This window comes from Trachemys scripta, chromosome 3 (genome assembly GCF_013100865.1).
Source record: "Trachemys scripta elegans isolate TJP31775 chromosome 3, CAS_Tse_1.0, whole genome shotgun sequence".
Classification (NCBI taxonomy): domain Eukaryota; kingdom Metazoa; phylum Chordata; order Testudines; family Emydidae; genus Trachemys; species Trachemys scripta.
The window spans coordinates 192,607,179-192,628,622 of record NC_048300.1 but is presented as its reverse complement, the minus strand read 5'-3'; the positions used below and the strand labels follow the sequence as shown (position 1 = coordinate 192,628,622).

The 21,444-nt window shown below is 43.6% G+C and overlaps 1 long non-coding RNA gene across 2 annotated transcripts; it reads right to left on the bottom strand.

The window, feature by feature from the left end:
- Nucleotides 1-1,415: 1,415 nt before the first annotated feature.
- LOC117875399 lies at nucleotides 1,416-9,979 on the bottom strand. 2 transcript variants are annotated; one of them, XR_004645264.1, is made up of 4 exons: nucleotides 9,813-9,979; nucleotides 6,799-6,886; nucleotides 5,270-5,396; nucleotides 1,416-1,742 (listed from the first exon to the last, which is right to left on the bottom strand). It is a non-coding gene; the product is annotated as an uncharacterized LOC117875399 (long non-coding RNA). The 2 variants fall into 2 exon arrangements; XR_004645263.1 differs by having other exon boundaries at nucleotides 9,698-9,978.
- Nucleotides 9,980-21,444: the final 11,465 nt, after the last annotated feature.

Below are 21,444 nucleotides of genomic sequence, written 5' to 3'. Positions count from 1 at the left end.
ACAGTCTGCATTTTTGGCAGACCCGTGGGATGTGCCCAGAGAACAAGAAAGCTTCTTAGATTGGCACAGAGTAGAATTCATGGATGTTGCTCTAAAGTTCTCAAGCCAGCAAGAGACACCTGAGAGGTAAACTACAGAAGAAATCATTTTCAACCTGACATGCCCACAACCTCAGAGCACCCTCTGGCGTCTGATCCCCACCACCACACTGATCAAACTCTCCTTACACTCTAAGAATAGCCTCAACCACTCCCATTTGCCCAAATCTTCTTAACCCCATCCCCACTTCTCCATAATTTCAAGTGTCCCTAAGTCTACGGCTACACTGGAGGTGGAGATGTAATTTTGGCTAGCCACCTCAAGTAAGTGTCCAGAATTTCAGATGGGATCCGACTCGGGGTGGCTAGCCAGTTCCACCACTAGCGCTGCACCAGCTACATTTCTATTTTTAGTGCGTGACCTGAAGCAGAACTGGTGTGGGTATGTCTACCCAAACTGAAGATGACACCTCAAGCCCCAGTGTAGAGATACCCTTAGAGGATGTGAGAGTTGATAAGCTCTTCACAGTTGGGGAAGGGAGAAGTCAAGGGCTCATCACCCATGATCTATCTACCTTTCCAAAGTGTCTTTCACTGACACTCCTGGCTCTCACCGCTCCACGACAGTAGTATCAGAAAGATGCTCTTTCTAATTGAGCATCATCCTGCGGTCTCACAGTGCAACCTGCTGGACTTTAGTGACACTACAATGAATACAATGATGGAAAGATGACAACCTCTGCCTAATTAAGGCTAGGATAAAAAAATTCAAATGTAGATTTCTTCAGATCAAGTGGATTAAAAAAAATCTGCCTGAAATTTCTGATGTGTGGTACAATGGTAAATTGTTGTTTCAGGGAACCATCGGGATAGGATGAGAAATGAATTTGGGGGATCATGTTCCATTGAAATAATCAAAAACTTTTCCTTTAGCAAATTTCATATCCTTTTGTGCACAAAAATGTGCTTGATTCTGATCTAAGTTGTGCCACTTTTATGCCATTGTAACTATGATGGTGGCTTCCGTGGAGTTACCGTTGATTTACAGCAGTCTGTGTACCAGGAAGGAGAATCAGGACTTACACCGGAATCCAGATTGGCCTGATTTCCTCTGTGGTACTCAATTTGGATGATGAGTTTTGGAACATAGGGAGGGGGTCTAGATGCCATGCCGCTCCACAGTGGGTGTTACACACTGTACGGTCAGTCTATGACTGAACCCAGCTCCCCTGACACCACAAACTGAAAGGATTTCTACAAGTTGTAAAAATTAAAGATCTACCCAGAGGAGCTCACAGAAACCGATAGAGATGTGTGGACCATAGTCTATAAACACCCAGGTGAGGAAATAACATGCAATAGGGAGATTTTTAGGGAATTTTATTTTATTTTAAATTTAAAAAAATAAACAAGTTGGAATTCTAAAGGAGATGAATGATAGAAACAGCCCCCTTGCCTCCCACCCATACACACTTCAGCAATATTATCTGAAACCAACTTGCTTTTATTAAAAGGAGAGTAACAAATCTTATATGGGTGATACAATGGATCCCTTCAGGAATTTCTCCAACTCAGAAGATTTTTTACAGCCCAAATAAACAGCATGTCAGTGTTCCATTGAAGCAGGATCTGATGATTTTAGAAGCAAGTGGCTGTCTCCCAGATTCCCAGAGATCCTGCCTAGACAATCAGTCAGAAAGGTGCCTGTATGAAGGAAAGAGAATCAGATTTTTGGATGTTTTCCTTTAGAATAGAAATACTATGATGTTTGATTTCCAATCAAAAGGCAGCGAAGGAATTGCCTTGTCACTCTATGGTGAGTGAAGGGATCCCTGGTTAACTCCAGCACAGGGAAGTCATTTTTTCCTACTGCAACAGTCTATTACAGAGTTTTAAGGGGGATACTCATATGTATCTAAACAACTGAACTGGCTTCCTATAAAAACTACAGTGGAGAAAAGCACGATGCTCATCCAGGCACAGTTATTCTATCAAACACACCTTAGGCACAGCTGATAGATAATTATTTAGGTGATAAATAACTTACTCTTAAAGAAAAAGGGAAATTTCACTTCTATCAATGGTTAACTCTGTTCTGAGGGCAATGCCATACCAGCAGCCTGGCCTGGTAATAGCATGGATATCCGGGCATGCTCAGTGAATCAGCCAGGAGGGTTGCCGAGCAGATGCAAGCCTGGGTACTCCAGCCCAGTTCCCTGGTTCTCACTCTGCAGGCCAAAGGGGTTCCCAGCGTCCCATTGCCTGCCCCCGACCTGTATATTTGGTGTTTTAGTAGGTGGGGAAATCTCTCACCCTCCCAACTGCCTCTCAGGGAGCTGTACATTAATAGGACCAGACAGGGCGTCCTGTATAATTTATGACAGATAATGTCTGAAACGAGCAGAGCAGAAATAAAAATGCTTAGAGATTTACAATGTGGCCAGTCTAATTTTAATTGGAACCTTGATGTTTAAACCATTCAAAAAAAAATATATGTAGAGCGTTCACATTGACATCACCAAGATTTTTACAACTGCCTCCCTTGGTTAAGGGCTAAGACTCTGTACTGAACTGCTTTATGGATGGAAGGAATCATGAGCCCTTAAATGGTTTTAAATCCTTTGTAGACTGGTGCTGTTTTAATTATACAGAAGAGTGAGCACTCTGATAATATGCCTGTGTCACCCACTGGTCAGCGTGTGTTACGTGTCCCTTTTGTGCCTGATCTACAGCGAATGGGAGTCTCTTACAGCCCCAGCTACACAGCCTGGTCCTTCGATCTGTAGAGACCCAAGAGCTTCCTTCTGGAGCTGCCTGCTTCATTCCCCAATCTGCTGAGCAAGATCGTGCCTAGCACACTGATGTGTTACAGCATCCCCGGTCTGTGAGCTCTCATACACAAGCTACTATATTTTAACGTAGCTCCTCCTATGCACTAATATTAGCAGCGTCTGGACCCACACATACTGTAAGGAAGCCCAGTGACATGCTGCACTGTGCTGGTCTGACTACGATTTTAATGAATTTGTTAGTTTCCACTCAAATATTATTCACACTAGGTCCGTCTGGATGACCCTTGAGGGAGGACTAGGACATGTGTCCAGTTACAATATTCTGACAGTTGTGATTTAACTAGTTTGAAAATACTTTACCTTATTTACTTTTGTACCCTCCTTATACACACACAAACTTACACCCACCCTCAGGTATTAGTAAACTCCAAACTCTTAGGCTTTTCTTTTTTTATTAAGCTGTAGCTTTAGAGTTTGAAAGCTGTATCAATAACAACTCTCAGCAGACAACAGCCATTTGTTCCCAGAATTTCATAGCTTTTAAGGCCAAAAGGGACCAATAAATCATCTAGTCTGACCTCCTGTAAGACATAGGCCATAGAATTTCCCCAGTTACCCCTATATTGAGCCCAGCAACTTGTATTTGATTATCTTCCACAAAGGCATCCATCCTTGATTTGAAGACACCAAGAGATGGAGAATACGTCATTTCCTTGGTACCTTGTCCCAATGGTTAATCACTCTCACTGTAAACATTTTTCTGTTATTTCTAACTTGATTTGTCTGGCTTCACTTTCAGCCAGTGGTTCTTGTTCTGCCTTCTCTGCTAGATTAAAAAGTCCTTGAGAATCTGGTATTTTCTCCCTGTAAATATACTTAAACACTTTAATTAAATCCCTGGAGACACCTACATTAGATGATGATTCCTCATTGACAAGTATATTCTATTCTATTCTATTCTATTCTATATGTGTGCTTTACTGAGATTGTAAGGTGCTAGGTTTTCAGTCAGATTCTTGAGCAGTGCTAAGTCAAACTCTTTGCAATAATATAATTATGTTACATCCTGGCAGTTATATTGATCAACTAACTTGAAAGTCACCAAAAAAAAAATTAGGTTTCTTTAGCAAGACCTAATAGGCTAAAATCCCTGTTCATTGGCATATTCCTAATCTTTAATTCTTTATTGATTGAGTCATTTTTTCTATTATTTTGCCAGGGATTGATGTCAAGCTCACTGGCCTCTAGTTTCCTGGGCCATCTTGCCTATCTTTTGTGCCTATTGGCATAACATTATCACTCTTCCCATCTTCTGGAATTTCCCCAACATTCCAAAATGTGTCAGAAATGATCAGTGGAACAAAGATCTCCTCACCTAACTCTTTGAGGATTCTGTGACAGAAGTTATCTAGGTCTACTGATTTAAAAATGTTTATCCCTAGTAGATGCTAACATCCGCCTTAGTTACTAATGGACTAGATAGAAGTCACCATCTTCATGCAATATCAGTACATCAACCTGCTGATTTCCAAATACAGAACAGAAATATTTATTGAACACTTCTGCCTTTTCTGCCTCATTATGAACATTTTTTTCAACATCTAGAAATGGGTCTATAGCATTGTAAGCATTTCTTTTCTTCCTGAAATTTTAAAACAATGCTTTCTTGTCCTTACACCTCTCAGCTGAGGATTCTTCCCTTTTCATATTGCTGCACTTCATTACTTCCAATTTAGATTGATTGCTATTTCCTCTGTATCCCATTTGTTATAGATAATGTTCTATTTCTAACAGTTGCCTTCACTTCTCCTGCAGACTGCTACAGGGTAGACACAGCCCCCATACTCTCTCCTCCAGACTTTTGTTTTTCCTGCTTGATTTCTATATTCTAAAATACAAAAGCAATGTAGACAATGGTATGTTTGGGCCCCAACGCCTGCCCGTATATGAAGCTATGGCAGAATATTGAGTCTGTAAAAGGGGCTTGGAGGGGGAGGGGGAATTCTCCCAAAGCATGAGCAGCACTAGGCTGCCATAATAGATCTATTCTGTTCCTGTTATAAGCACTGGAGTTGGGGTGGTGCTGGAGACATTGCTGGAGGCTGTCAGGTCTCTGGGGGCAATCCCAGTAGCACTGAGCACGGCAGAAGATCTGGGTTGCTCCTGGCTGTGGAATAGCCCATGTGCAGCCTCAGTTGGGCTGTTCTATGTAGGAGAAGCCACTAGGGTGGTTCTAATACATGCTGGGACCACTCCAGCCCTCAGGGGGCCAAGAATATGAGCAACTCAAAAATGGCTTAAAGCCTCCCTTTGGCCCTGCCCTTGGGCCACATGTGCTGAGCCTCCGAGAGCATTAAACAACAGCTCAGATGTAGGAAGGAGGGGAACAGGCATTTCTGTTCACACTGCAATGTCTACCTTGTGCAATGCTGAACTTACCTTTGACAGCAGAAATGATGTCTAGCACACAAGCCAATGATTTTAGAATTGAAGAGACAGCTCCTAAAGTAACAATTACCCCCACGGAGTCTACATTGCAGGTAGGGATTATTAACCTGGGAGAATGCTGCACACAGAAAAAAAAGTCAATCATTCTTCAGAGCCAAATAGGCGCTGTGATCCCAAGAGGACAGGCATTTCTTATTCACTTATACCTGACCGTATCAGCCCAAAAGTTCAAGTCCAAACATTTATCACAGCCTTAGTGCTATTGAAATGGGTGTAGTGCTGTGACCATTCCGTGGCTGCCACTAAGAAGAGAATGCAGCAAGTTAATTAAACAGGGGCGCTGGCTCTTGGGCTGCAGAGTTGAGAACTGTAGCTCTCAGTACATGGTGTCCTGTGCTGCCCTCTGCCTTTAAGTGATGGAAAGCATTTAGCTGCTCAGACCTCCATGTTCCCTGAGCGGCTGCTGCTTTGGGTTTGATTCCCTCTGTCTCTAGCAGTGATGTGCCAGGCAGTCTCACAAATGCAATTTGGTGAAGTAGGGTAGAACTCAGTTGGATGGCTACACATTTTTGAAATAGAAAAGCTTGAAAAAGACCCTTCCCGTTTCAAATCATGCCGGTCTGTGAGACTCTGTACAGATTTTTTTTTCTCTGAAATCTCACTTGGAAATAATGTCTTCATGACTAGTTGCCAGATTTTGGTTACACATGAAGGGCCTGTTATTTTGAAAATGCAACCCCAATGTGCACACCCAAAGCTTGTAGACTAGTTAGGTTAGAACATTTTTAACTGAAGGTTATTGTGCAATCTAAACAGACACATTGTCATGTCTGCAAACACTGTCCCACCTTCAAATAATATAATTTCTTAGAAAGCAGCCAAGTACATAATAGTGAGATTCTTAGAGAGAGTGGGGCTAAGACACTAAGACGTAGGGCTGCCGCTTTAAGGGTCTGCGTTCTGTTCCCAGCTGTGTAAACTCTTCGTTGGACATGAGGCCTGACTTTATAATAGAGGTTGTGAAAGGCACAGAATTATGAACACTAGCCAGCTCCAGATGTTACATTTTAACTCCCAACTCTATGCACTTTGTCTTTCACCAACAGGTGTATTGAACAAAAGTTGGCCACACCTCAATTTCTTTACCAATTTCTTCACTATTCTGATATTCAGTTCTGTGATTGCCTGTTAGAGGAAGAGTACGTGCAGTGCAGAGAGAATATTGGGTTGTTTAAGCAGCAAGTCTCAGAAAGATCTGAGGAAAACATTATGGCAATCTTTTTTTCACTGGTCATAATTCAGTCAAATTTTTATGTATTTTCTTGGGGGCAGCAAATACACATTCCTGACATCCAGACAATTCCACTGCCAAATTTCACATATTCTCTGCAAACTTCAGAGGCGCTAGAGTGCCTAAGCGAAAAGTCAGAAACACATTTCTAATAGACAGTATTAGACAATCTTAGTATAGATGCCCATATATCCCTCTGTATCATCCATCATTTTCATTTACCTCTTACCTGGTGCACCCTGGAGCACTAGAAGGAAAACTGCAAAGAGCAGATAAAGGATCTTCATTGCTGAAGGTCAGCCGGCAACTCAGCGTAACTGGAGAGAAGAGACAGAAAGACAGGGAGGAGGCAAAAAGTCCCTATATGTATAGGACATTGGGGATATGCTGAGCTGTAGAAACAGAAGAAGATTAAAATTTATTGGGGCCCTGGGCACAAAGAACATTTTGGGACCCCCACAGACACTCCCCTCACCACACGGCCCCGCCTCCTGCTCCTCCACTTCCCCCCAAGATCCCGCCCCCCGGCCAGGCTGGAAGCCAGAGCTGGGCCGTGGTCAGAGCCGCCCAAGGAGCTGGGGTCACTGTGGGGAGCCCCAGACCCTCCACCTGCCCTGGGTGGCACATTCTGGGGGACTGGGACATGGGCCAGGGGCTGCTCTTGGGCATCCTGGTCCCCTCCCCAGGGCAGGTGGAGGGTCTGGGGCTCCCCAGAGTGGCCTAGGATCCCTGGGTGCCTCTTACTGTGGCCTGGCTCCAGCTTCTGGCCTGGCCAGGGGGTGGGATCCTCAGGAAAGAGGAGAAGCAGGGGATGGGGCCACAGTTCCAGTGGACCCTACACTTCTATACTGGTTCTGGTGCTCCTACAGGGGCCCCCAAATTGGTCAGGGCCCTTGGGCATGGGCCCCATAGACCTGTGCATTAATCTGCCACTGTGTAGAAATATTATTTTCATCCAAATGGCATTTATAATATGTGTTCTGTATTCTCATAATAATAATAATGATTTTATCTATACAGCTGAACAGTTCCTAGGAATATTTCAGAGAAATATGATTGTGTGATGCAAAATATATTTTAAAAAACAGATTTTGTGTAACTAATTTTAATGTTAATTAAGTGTCTTAAATTGGGTTTCTCATGCTAATCTCTTTTTCCTTAGCCAAAATAAGAATTATTGGAGAATTATTGCACAATTATATATTTTATTAGTCAAGATAGAATTGAAAGCAATTAAGAAATTACAGAAAGTAATAGAAAGGCGGTTGGATATTCATGTTTATGAAGTATCAGAGGGGTAGCCGTGTTAGTCTGGATCTGTAAAAAGCAACAGAGATCCTGTGGCACCTTTAAGACTAACAGATGTATTGGAGCATAAGCTTTCGTGGGTGAATCTAACATCTGTTAGTCTTAAAGGTGCCACAGGACTCTCTGTTGCATGTTTATGAAATGTATAATAATGAATACTAAAAGGTAACAAGTCACATAAATTCATTCAAGGCCTTATCAGAGTTGTGTTACATAGGCAAACTTTACCCTAGTTCTTTACTATGTTGGGCAACTGACTTTGGTACTAACAGGAACTATGAATCCTTTAGTGCAGATTCTTATCCATTTCTAATCAAAAGTGTTCCCCAGTGGAATTACTAAATGTTCAAGGCTAACTCAATATTCAGCTAGTGGGAACAATCTTTAGCTTACCAGCCAATTCAAAGCTTCTTCCTCCTTTTGAGAAAGAAGCTGTGAATTTCCCTCAGTGACAAACTCTGTAGGTTTCAGAGGGGTAGCCATGTTAGTCTGTATCAGCAAAAAGAACAAGGAGTACTTGTGGCACCTTAGAGATTAACAAATTTATTTGAGCAGAAGCTTTCATGGGCTATTTCCCCGCTAAACTCAGGGTGTCTCTCAGCTATCTGATATGGAGGAAACATTTCCTTTGACACATATTTCCTGACTTCAACACTCAGAATCACATGCTGAGTTACCCTAATTTCTAGACAACAAAGATTCAGTTTGTTAGTGAAATACACGTATACATCACACATTCTATTACATCACACTCCCATTTATCTGACCGGCCTGGGCAACATCCAGACTTTCAGATAACTGGGCATTTCGACAAACAGAAGAAGTGCTAGAGAATTTAGTGCTAGAAGCCAGAGAGAGTAGGAGGAGGGGATGGGGCTGAGCTAATCTTCGCTCCTGCATGCTAAGGTGATGGTGGTCCCCAAGGTGCTGAATGGACAGAGCCCAAAGGGAGGCAGGGAGGAGGGTGGAGGAGGGAAAGGGGAAAGAAAGGACAAATGAGAAAGGAAAGGAGGGCAGAGGGGCTCAGGTGGTTAATTAGCCACCTGAGACCACAGCCACCTTGGAGTTGCTTGAGCATTTCCCAGCACTGACAAATCCGAGGGAGTGAGCCAGCCCTACCCCTCACTATTTGTATTAGTGCTTGTGGAGCCCAGGGCATCAGTGCCGTGATGCCCTCAAGAAGCACCAAGTTGGCTGTGATCTCAGGTGGCTAATTAACTTCTTCCTGCATCTTTTTTCCTTCCACTTTTCTCTCCTCTATCCTCCTCTCTGCCTCCTTTCTCTCCACTCCCTCCTGCCCTGTTCTCTTTCCCTTAATTTCTCTTCTGTCTGAGACTGTGGTTCTCTCCCTGAACTCTTCTCCTTTCAATCGCCGCCTAAATCTTTTCATCTGTTTTCTTTTCCCAGTTCTCTCTCTCTCCCTCACATCACCTCTTCTCTCCTCCCCTATTTCTCCCCATTTTCTCACTGCCATCATCCCTAGCTTCAGAAATCCTCCCAAATCACAGTTCCCAGAGCCCTATGGTTAGTTAATCAGTGGGTGATTAGCTAACACACCACTACAGAGGGGACATACTGTGCATTCAGATAACTAGGATTTCTGGATACAGGGAATTTGGATAACTGGAATTAACCTGTAGATGGTTTTAACTCAAGTAACTTTACAATAACCAAGTTTTCATTGGGGCAAACAAAATGCATGTAATTGTGCCACTTATCCATTAAAACTGGCATGAAGGCGTCTTCTCCAGTTCTGCGTCACAGTGACCCTGAGTGGTCTCTCGAGCTTGCTAGAAAGTTAATTTAGATAGTTCACTTACTCAAGGGGTTATGACAGCCGTGTTCTTCTTCTCTTTCTGGATCTCACAGCCCTAGACAGAACATTGAAGGAAGTGTTAATAGGGTGAGCATAAAGGAAGTGACTTTAGTAGTTACCAGACTAGGGGTGCTCTCTGTAGCCAGGTGATGATAGTCCCACTCGCCGTCTCTCTCATCCAGATATATGAGCGTCACATGGATGCTTTGACCCAAATTGCCTGTTTTATACAGATCCTCAGGGCTTGGTTTCTTCTTGGCAAGGCTGCTGTGGGCCAATCAGAAAGTGACCCCTGCTTCTGGGGAAGATTTGAACTGTCCAACCACAATCTGGATGCTGGAATTCTTGCAACTCTGTCTCTGCAAAATTCCATGGTCTTTGTGCAAAACATCTTGTGCCCTCCCAGATTGTGTAAGACACGTTAGGCCACCGTGTCTTGTGCAAAACATCTTGGGACATATAACGAACACCTGCTGGTTTAGCACTGATCAGCAACTTACTTCTGCAGGCCACTTTCCACAGGCCTCCCTGCGGTGTGGTCCTTGGCCAACTTGACACAACTCTGAGACCTTCCTCAAATGTCAGTTTCTCTGTCAGCACTTTGAGCTGCCAGCAGAAATACCCACTCTGAAGGAGAGATACTTTGCATAAAGCCTTTCACATTTCTTGATGATTCTGTATGTTTTTTCATAACTTATAATGTTGCAATATAAAGTCATTTGACTCATTTGCCTGGTGTATTACTGATAAAGTTGGCCACAATTAAATCAATATATAAAACAAATTGCTCTTCATGACTCTGTACCAGTAGCTCGATAATCTCTGCATTTGATTTGTAAAATCGTAGGCTTGACTCGTGTGTTTACATACAGTAATAATTAATACTTATACTTATTAGTAATAATAATGTTAAAATTAATCAGGCATTGTGGTTGTTTAGTCCATATTACATTTTAATTGAGTTCACCTTACAGATTTTCACTTCCTATTGGTTCCGAATGTATCACTTTGTAGAATATAAACCACATGCTTTCTTCCCTTTGTTAAAATTAGTTAGACATTATGGATGCTGCCACTGGTAGCGACACTTTAATTTGAGATTGATCGACACATTCTTTTATATGCCCCTGTTTTCAGTTACTTAGAAATTTGCCATATTTAAAGTGTTTAAAGTTCTCTGTGCCATGCAGTGAACAGAGAATGTTTGGGTTGGTTTGGGTTTTGTTTTGTTTGTTTGTTTGTTTTTAGCAACATGCCGTATCAAGCTCTACTGAGGAAAACACATCTGTGAAATGGGCTTTTCGATCATTTATAATTTAACCAAATCTGAATGGCTTTCCATGGAAGCAGAAAAGAACCTCCCTGGCTTCAGGGCTGTTTGCCTACCAAATATTACATTTCCACTGCAATCCATGAAAGCTTTAGAACGCTTCAGAAAAAAGAGCTGGAAAAAAATATTATAATAGAAAGAATTAAGCAACCTAACCCTAGCCTCAAAAATATCCCTCTATCCTATCCCTGGATTTTATGTACTTCTTACCTGCATCAATCCGGTGCACAAAAACAGCTAGGAGAAAGTAAAGCATCTTTGCGGCACAGTGCCATTCAGGATTTCAGCATCATTAGAGACAAAAAACACTCACACACAAAAAGAGGAGCTAGACAATCCCCATATTTAGGGTGCTGGTGATATACTGAGTTGCAGAACTCTTGTTTTGATCGAAGTGATATTTAAAGTACGTCTGCTGCAATTAATAATACTGAATATTATAAACAGCACCAGTGTATGTTAAAGAAAGGAAATTAGCAGGCCATTGCTTCCTTGTGGAAGTAACAATATCATTCTTTACACCTGGCAAACATCTACGGCCTGTCCAAATCCTTGTAGTCAATGGAACGACCATGCATTGACAACAGTTTGGAGAGGTCCTTAGTACAGATTGAAATTCCAGCAAATAGCTCCCCCTGGAATGTTACTTGCAAGGGGGGATTTTGTGTGCATCTGAGTGTATCAGTTTTATACAATTTTATCAACTTTTTTATATATAGGATTTCTCCCCTGCAATCTTTTGCATCCAAGCAATTAAAGGAAGGTATAACATCCTTGTAAAGCCTAAAAATAACATTTATAACAAGACAATCATGTGAGCCATGAATTTATGGAGGTTATTGTAGATCTAACATGATACATTTAACAGCTTTTGCCAGGACCAAGCTGTGATTTTTTCCCATTATTTTTGCCATCACTAACCACCATCATTAACAATAACAGTTAAAAGTATAGACACAAACTGTTGATGAGTCAAGCCGGGCAAAGCCCAAGGACGCTGCTTGTGCCATTAACAAAGGCTTAAACAAAGACTGTGAATGGCTATCCAACTACAGAAGCAGTTTCTCCTCCCTTGGTGTTCACACCTCAATTGCTATCAGAGCACCTCACGCTCCCTGATTGAACTAACCTCGTTATCTCCATACTGATTTATACCTGCCTCTGGAAATTTCCATGACTTGCGTCTGATGAAGTGGGCATTCACCCATGAAAGCTTATGCTCCAATACTTCTGTTAGTCTTAAAGGTGCCACAGGACCCTCTGTTGCTTTTTACAGATTCAGACTAACACGGCTACCCCTCTGATACTCTATACCTCTTTGATTATTCCACTATATTTCTCAGTGTAGACAAGCCCTTATATTATTTTTGCCAGCACCAGAGCTCTAGGGATCCAGCCCGGACTAAGTTTGTGTTCCAGAGAAAGTGATTCCCAGGCTGTTTTCCCCTTCTCAGAGAAACTCTTTTTTTTTTTTTTTTTTTTAAAAAGGCCGACCCTCCCGGTGCATGCCTGAGCCCAACTACCACACTGCTCAGTGCTTTGTTGTTAAACAGCCCAGGTGCCAGCGCTTGCTTTTGCCTGAGATTGGCCGTCTGGGCAAAACCAGCCAGGCCACATAAGAATATCCCCCATGATGGTTTCTCTGTTGTTTGGCTGTTGCACTGACTCATACTCAATGGCTTGTAGTCACAGGTCTTGTGTCTGTCGGGAGTGTGTGTAACACCAACAGACCCCAGTTGTCGGTGTGGGGGATCAAACCTGGAGCTTCTGGAGTTTAGTGCATGAGCCTCTATGGCATGAGCTAAAAGCCACTTGGCCCTTAGCTAAGGCTGTAGAGCAGACTCATTAATCTCTCTGTAAGTGGTCTCAGTGCCACAGCACCGCACCCAGGAGGTGTGTGGGTTACATGTGCTGAAAATGTCTGCTCCCCCTGACATTCCCACCTTCCATCTCAGGAATCCTAGATAGAAATCATGTTTTGGGGTCCAGCTCAATCTTCATTACCAGCCCCCCTCCCTCATATTCAGCACCATGGAGTTTCAAACGTGTGCTCACTGGAGGCCCAGGTTGGATAAATGGGGTACAGCAGTGGTATCTCTGCTAAGGGCCAATTTTACACCTAGTGAAGGAGACTTGCTAGTTTTTAAGGGCTAGACTCTGCTAGGCCTGTTCTAATTAGCTCCTTACTCCACTTAGTCCCACTGATTTTAATGGCACAACTCGCAGCACAAGAAGTACTCCGTGTGAGGGAGCGTGGCAGGGTCTGGCCCTGTATCTACTCATTGTGCCTGGTCTGTTTCTTGTGCTGCCGTCGGGTCTCTGGGAGTAAGCCTAGAAAATTCCAGCCTGTCCAAGCAGAGTGGATCCCATTAGCCTCAGACCGTCCGTGTCCCAGCATATTATTGCATGAGCCTGCAGTGACAAAACTTGGTGCAGTGAGCCACTGACCTATTGTTAGGATGAGCCCTTTAGAGCCCATTACTTCCTGCTCATCTAGGTAGTGAACTGACACAACTAGTAAGGGATACATTGTCACCAGGGCTTGGAGCCAACAACATTTCAACCCCACCCCTAAGCTTCAGATCATCCCTCCCAGTGGCCAGATTTCCCCTCTCTCTCCATGAGAGGTTTACTATCACTGAGCCGTTCTCTTCCATTCTTTCTCAGCAGGCCCTTTACATACCCCAGTTCCAAGGGAGTGGGACTGTGGGGGGGGGGGTCTGTCCTTCTTCTACAGCCTGGAAAGGAGACACTGGGGCACCCCTTTTCCTCCAATCCACTGGTAAACACCTCCTCCCTCTTTCTTCACCCCTCCCCAGAGTGTGTCTTGATAGGTTTGGCGATTGACAGAGAGATCACAAGGCTCCTGGTCCTCGGACCATAAAGAAATAGCTTGGTTTCCCCCAAGATATTCAACTATCCCTCCCTGGGACCACTTCCTCTCTCCCAGCACCTGCTACTCCCAATTCTCATCCCTTTATTTACTTCAGAATTCATGCAATGGAGTAGCCTCATGTTAAAGGGCTGGTGTACCCCATAATACCCCCACTTCCCCCCATTGGGAGGCAGTATTATATTAATCTCCCCAGAGAAGTGAAATCCCAACACTTGGTCTCATTGAAGGTCGATTTTCAGTGGCTGGACATGGTCTGGAGATCTGGGTGGGAACAGGCATGTGGAAATGTTGACCTGCATGCCCTGCTGTGTTGCAAAGGCAGGGAGACAACAGAAGCTGTTTGGAAATTTTGCTCATCTGCTGTGTCAAAATCACATTGGTTTGTTTGGCTTCCATATCTCATTAAAACTCAGGTCTGTGTTATGGCTGCTTAGCAATTCAATGTATTTGCGACAGAAAGGCATCAGCTTTGGGAGGGATTTGCAAACATCAGAAGCTCTGCAATGAGTATTCGTTTCTGACGTGTTATTTCTTTGCTTTGTGAAATGTTTTAATTTGGTATTGAACCATCAGGGCCGGCTCCAGGCACCAGCGAAGGAAGCAGGTGCCTGGGGCGGGCAATAGAAAGGGGCAGCAGTCCGTCCGTTGCTGGGGTGGCACGTCCGGGTGTTCGGCGGCAATTCAGCAGCGGGTCCTGCACTCCCTCTCTTCACTTGTCAGCAGCACTTCGGCGGCAGCTCAATCGTCACTTCTTTATTTTCCCACCGCTTGGGGCGGCAAAAAAGCTGGAGCCGGCCCTGAGAACCATAGAATCATAGAAGCATAGGGTTAGAAAAAACTGCCAGGGTCATCTAGTCTAACCCCCTGCAAAGATGCAGGATTTGTTGTGTCTAAGCCATCCAATACAGATGGCGATCCAGCCTCCTTTTGAAAAACTCTAGTGAAGGATATTCCACGAGCAGTTTGTTCCATTGTCCTACTGTTCTCACAGTTAGGAAGTTTTCCCTGAGATTTAATCTAAGTCTGCTCTGCTGTAGTTTGAACCCATTCCCTCTTGACCTGCCCTCTGTGGCAAGAAAGAACATTTATTTCTCCATCTTATTTTATGGAGGTCTTTCAAGTATTTGAAGACCGCTATCATGTACCCCCTTAATCTCCTCATTTCCAAACTAAACATACCCAGTTCCTTCAGCCTCTGCTCAACGCCAGCACGGTTCTGATGGCTACAGCAGTAGGAGTCACAGAAGCCCACTAGAGCAGCATTTCTCAGACTGGGGTCCCTAAGGGGACCCCAGGGGATCCGCGGGCCCCACTGATCAACTCCTCCCCGTCCCTCCTAGCACCTCCTGCAGACTAAGAGTCTGGCAGCCCATTGGGGCTAAGGCAAACAGCCGGCACATCCCTGCGACCCCTAGAGAGGCAGGGGGTCTCTGTGTGCTGCCCCCATCCCAAGTGCCGATTCCTCAGCTCCCATTGGCTGGGAACTGCATCCAATAGAAGCAGCGGGGGTGATGCATGAGGGCGGGGCAGCATGCAGAGACCCACTGCCTCTTGCCCCTCCTGCCTCACCAAGACAGCTGCCAGAGGGATGTGCCGGTCGCTTTTGGGATCCGCCACAGCCCAGAGCCCACACCCCACACCCAAACTCCCTCTGAGAGCTTGCACCCAAATTCCCTCCCAGAGCCCACACCCCGCACTACCTTCTGCATCCAAACTTCCTCTCAGAGCCCAGAGCCTGCATCCCACATCTCCTCCTGCACCCCAACCCCCCTCCCCAGCCTGGTGAAAGTGAGTGAGGTGGGGGAGAGAGAGCAACGGAGGAAGGGGGTGATGGAGTGAGCAGGGGGCAGGGCCTCAGAGAAGAGCAGGGTAGGGGGGGGACCTCGGGGAAGGGGGCAGAGCAAGGGCTCAGCGAGGGGGCTTGTGGGTCCCTGAACATTTTTAACTCAAAATGGGGGTCCTCGGTTTGCTAACGTTTGAGAACCACTGCACTAGAGTGCTCCCAGCTCTTTAAAGGGATACTACCCAATTCCTATACACCCCATAACGCCACCCTCCCCACACACAGATATTCATGGCTCACAGTATCCCCCTAATGATGAGGGATATTTTGAGTTTTTACCAGGATTTAAAACCTCTCTGTAAGGAGGTGGCTGCATAAAAATAGGAAAATAACTTTATATACACATCGAATATTTATCAATAGAGAAGAGAAATAAAACCCATATACACAAACAGTTGTATGCTAAGCCACTTCCAGAGGGAGCTATTTCCTGAATTCCTCTTTGAGACATGGGGCCTCATTGGAAGCCCACCGCATTCATCGAGACTCTTTCCATTCACTTCAGTCAGTTTTGGAGCAGGCCAATGATGTTTAATTGGTTTAGGTGATCAGGATGTAATCCTGGCCCCACTGAAGTCAATGACAAAACTCCCATTGACTTCCATTGGGCCAGAATTTCACTCGAGAGTGTAATATCCTCCTGGCAAGGACATGTCAGCAGCATTGATGACACAGAAAATATGGAATTTATTATTAATAACAATGTCATAAACATCCAGGCATGGGGCATAATCCCTGGAATATTTTAGGCCTAAACCATTAAAACATGTCAGATAGTAGATGCTGAGTCTGTGGTTCACAGAGGAGTTAAATTGAGTAACAGCTACAGTCCCCAGCTAAGCTGACCACAGTCTCTTACTAAGTTCTGAAGTAACTTCATCTTTTATCAGTTTCTTCTATATTATATGCTTTATGCCTAGAAGTTCATAATAGAGCTATTGTAGATCAAGCTGTGACTTGATATGGCAGTATAACCGATTATTTTAGAAACTACACAGAAAATTAAAATTTATCTTGCGCATTCGGCAACAGAGCCATCGGTTTAAGGAAGTTTAATTGACACAATGCTTTCACTGGAAAAAGTATTGCAATCAGTTCAGTGCTTCAGATTGATCAGGACTGCTTAGTCAACTGGGTGCAAGCAAAATATATGCATATTAATATGTCAAAATTTAAATGTATATATCTAGAAACAAAGAATGTGGGCCATACTTACAAAATAGGGGATTCTATCCTGAGAAGCAGTGATTCTGAAAAAGATTTTGGGGGTTGTGGTTGATGATAAACTGAACATGAGTTACCAATATGATTCTGTGGCCAAAAGATCTAATTCAGTCTTGGGTTGCATAAATATCTCATGTAGAAGTAGAGAAGTTATTTTTCCTCTGTCTTTGGCGCTGGTGTGACTGATGCAGGAATAGCATGTCCCATTATGGTTTCCACAGTTCAAGAAGATGTCGATAGATTGGAGAGGGTGCAGAGAAGAACCACAAGAATAATTAAAGGACTAGAAAACATGCCTTATACTGATAGACTCAAAGAATTCAATCTATTTAGCTTAAAAAAGAGAAGATTAAGCATTGACTTTATGACAATCAATAAGTATCTACGTGGGCAACAAATATTTAATAATGGGCTCTTCAATCTAGCAGAGAAATTTATACCACGATCCAATTGCTGGAAGTTGAACCAAGACAAATTCATACAGGAAATAAGATGTAAATTTTGAACAGTGAGGGGAATTAACCTTTGGAACAATTTACTAGAAGTTGAGGTGGGATTCTTCATCACTGATCATTATTATATCAAGTTTGGATGTTTTTCTAAAAGATCTGCTCTAGGAAATCTTTTGGGGAAGGTCTATGGCATGTGTTACACAGATGGTCAGACTCGATCATCCCAATGGTCCTTTCTGTCCTGGGAATCTATGAATCTCCATAAAGAAAATGGATAAAATTTAAATGACAATTTTGTATTGTATTTAGACCAGCTCTCACATTTAATTAGCCGTGGTTCTTTCTGGCATTATGCCACAGCTAGATTTATTTTTTTGTGATGTGAATTTTAACGTTGCAGGCTGTTAATAGGAATTACATTAAAAAATAGAGTGAAACTGCCTTTCCTGCTACACAGAGATGGGTGATGGGAAGGGAGATCCATGTTTAGATGTCTGGTATTTACCTGGTGAAACAGTAGGCAGGTACCTGTTTAGATACATATGATTATCCCCATTAAAACTCTGTAGCAAAACATTGCAATTGGGAAAATGAATCCCCTGCTCTGAAGATAACCAGGAATATCTGCACTCACTAATCAGTGATTGGGCAATTCCTGCTGTGCCTTTCATTTGTAATCAAAAGTTTTATTATCCCTGTTCTTACGGATGTCCACAAAAAATCTCAGTGTTTCTTTTCTTTCAATGTGACTGAATGTTCTGGCAGGATGCCTGGGAATATGGGAGTCATCCCTTCACTTCTAAAATCTCTGAGTTCTGCCTCAATGGAAGTCAGAAGCACTGACTTGTTTGGGCTGCAGAGAACCTCATGAGCTGGAGAAAGTCCTGATGGGGGCCCTTCTTCTACCAATCACAGAAGATTTGTTATGCTCCTTTTAATAAAAGGAAGTTGTTGTAAGATCACATTGCTGAAATATGCACACTTGTGTTGTTATGAGTGGAGGAGGTGGAGGGTGGGGGCTGTTTCTATCGTTTGTCTCCTTAGAAATCCATTTCTTTAATCTTTTTAAGATTAGAAATGAAATAAAATACTCTTCAAAAGTCCCTCTTCTTTGTTAATGCCACATATGGGTGTTTATAGACCATGCTCAGTACATCTCTGTATGATTCAATGAGCTCATCTGGCAGATCTTTACCTCTGCCTTACTCCTGTTACAAATCCCTGTGGTTTGTGTGGTTATCAGAGCTGAGTTCAGTCACAGCCTGACCATACGGTGTTTAGCCTTCCCCTCAGTGCTGCCATGGTACCTAGACTCTCCCCACTGCTCTGTAACACCCTACCCCCAGGACTCCTTGTCATGGATAGATCCATCTGCTTCCCTTGCAGAATTTAAGGTACAGCACAAAACCTCTAAATATTTTGCTGTGCAAATTGAACCCCAGGGAGCTCTGAGAGATTCTCCAAAAAGGAGGCCACATTGAGGAGAATAGAAGGATTTAGGCAAAGTTTCTTTAAGATCTAAGGCCTGAATTTGCTCCCTGTTTTCCTGACTGGCATAAACCCGGAATGATTCCACTGAAGACATCATCATTGGGGAGAGATAGCTCAGTGGTTTGAGCATTGGCCTGTTAAACCCAGGGTTGTGAGTTCAATCCTTGAGGGGGCCATTTGGGGATTTAGTGCGGGATTGGTCCTGCTTTGAGCAGGGGGTTGGACTAGATGACCTCCTGAGGTCCCTTCCAACCCTGATATTCTATGATCATTACTCTGGTGTGAAACTGTCATAAGGGAGAAGAGACTCAGGTGCATAACTTTTAATGAAGAGAGCAAAACAAGTTTACACAAGGGAAATGTTTCAGCTATTTCTGTGGGTCACCTGATATCCCAGAAGATCGTATCCTATCCCATCTTGCATGAGCCTCAGTTGTGGGCCTGTCCCAGATATTTGCCACTGTGCCAAAGGGAAAACCTGAGTGTGTGAGTTGAGCAGCATTTGGCCCTTTAGCGTAAGATTTCACACAATGCTGTCCTAAGTGCTGTGCTGAAATCCCAACATGTTACATCAATGACGAGCCACTGAGCCACTCATTTTATTATTCTATCACACAGAGCAGTCAGGTGTGTCTGGCAAGGATTGTTGTCTTCAAACCCACGTCCTGCTCCTGTCCAGTGTTCCATTATCCCCTCCATCCAGACTCTTTTCTTTTATGCTTTGATCTACCGGGGTAGAATTTAATTCTCACATAGTAATTTCCAGCATCACTCTGGTAACAGACTCCCAGGATGGTTTATAGTTCAGTCTCTAGAGGACACTGAGAAAGTCAGGGGTTAGTTCCTTGCTCTGCAATAGAATCCATATGTGACCTTGGTCATGTCATTTTGGAACAGATTTGTAAAGGTATTTAGGTACCTAAAAATGCAGCCATGTGTCCAATGAACTTTCAAAAATCTATGCACTTGAGATGTCTAAATAACTTTACAAATCTGGCCCTTTTGTCTCTCTGGCCCTCTGTTCCTCACCTGTTAAATGGGGTTAATAATACCTCATCTGTCTTGTCTCTTCTGATTGGAATCTGGTTGGATCAGACACAATATTTTCCTAGTGCTTAATGTGCAGTGCTTAGCGGAAAGGGGCTCTAATCTAAAGGCCTCTAAGCACAACCATAATAATAACCATTGAAGGTATGGTTTGAACAAAAAGTTCCCCGGTGCTGCATAATAACAAACACTCATTGACTACAACAATCTGCATCTTGGCAGGCCCTTGGGAGAGGCTAGAACAAACTCACACAAGAAAGCTTCCTAGATAATGCACCCAGTGTGTTTAGCGCAGGGTAGAATTCATGGATGTTGCTCTAAAGTTCTCAAGCCAGCAAGAGACATGTCAGATGAAACCTACAGAAGAAGACAATTTCAACCTGACATGTCCACAGCCTCAGAGCACCCTCTGGAGTCTGACCCCCACCTTCCCAGCGATCAAACTCTCCCTAACACCCTAAGAATGGCCAGTTCCACCAGTATTTTTAGATCGCTAGCTGAAACAGAACTAGCGTGGGTGCATCTACCCGAGCCACCTCAAGCCCCAGTATAAAGATACCCTTAGAGGATGTGAGAATTAAAAAGCTCTGCACAGCAGGGGAAGGGAGATATCAAGGGCTCATCATACATGATTACTGTAATTTCAAAAGTATCTTAAACTGGCATTCCTGGCTCTCAACCACTTCAGGACAGCAGCGGCAGAAAGATGCTCCTTCTAATTTAGCATCATCCTTCAAGTAGGAATCTGCTGTCTCACAGTGCAACCTGCTGGACTTTAGTCACTCTACAATGAATACAATGATGGAAAGATGACAAGCTCTGCCTAATTAAGGCTAGGATAAAACATTTCAAATGTAGATTTTTTCACATCAAGTGGATTAAAAAAAAATCTGCCTGAAATTTCTGATGTGTGGTACAATGGTAAATTGTTGTTTCAGGGAACCATCGGGATGGGATGAGAAATGAATTTGGGGAGGATCATGTTCCATTGAAATAATCAAAAACTTTTCCTTTAGCAAATTTCGTATCATCCCTTTGTGCACAAAAGTGTGCTTGATTCTGATCTCAGTTATGCCAGTTTTATGCCATTGTAACTATGATGGTGGCTTCCGTGGAGTTACCATTGATTTACAGCAGTCTGTGTACCAGGAAGGAGAATCAGGACTTACACCGGAATCCAGATTGGCCTGATTTCCTCTGTGGCCCTCAGTTTGGATGATGAGTTTTGGCACATAGGGAGGGGGTCTAGATGCCATGCCGCTCCGCGATGGGTGTTACACACCGTATGGTCAATCTGTGACTGAACCCAGCTCCTCTGACACCACAAACTGAAAGGATTTCTTCAAGTTGTAAAAATTAAAAATCTACACAGAGGAGCTCACTGAAATCTACAGAGATGTGTGGACTATGGTCTACAAACAGCCAGGTGAGGAAATAACATGAGATAGGGCAGTTTTCAGGGTATTTT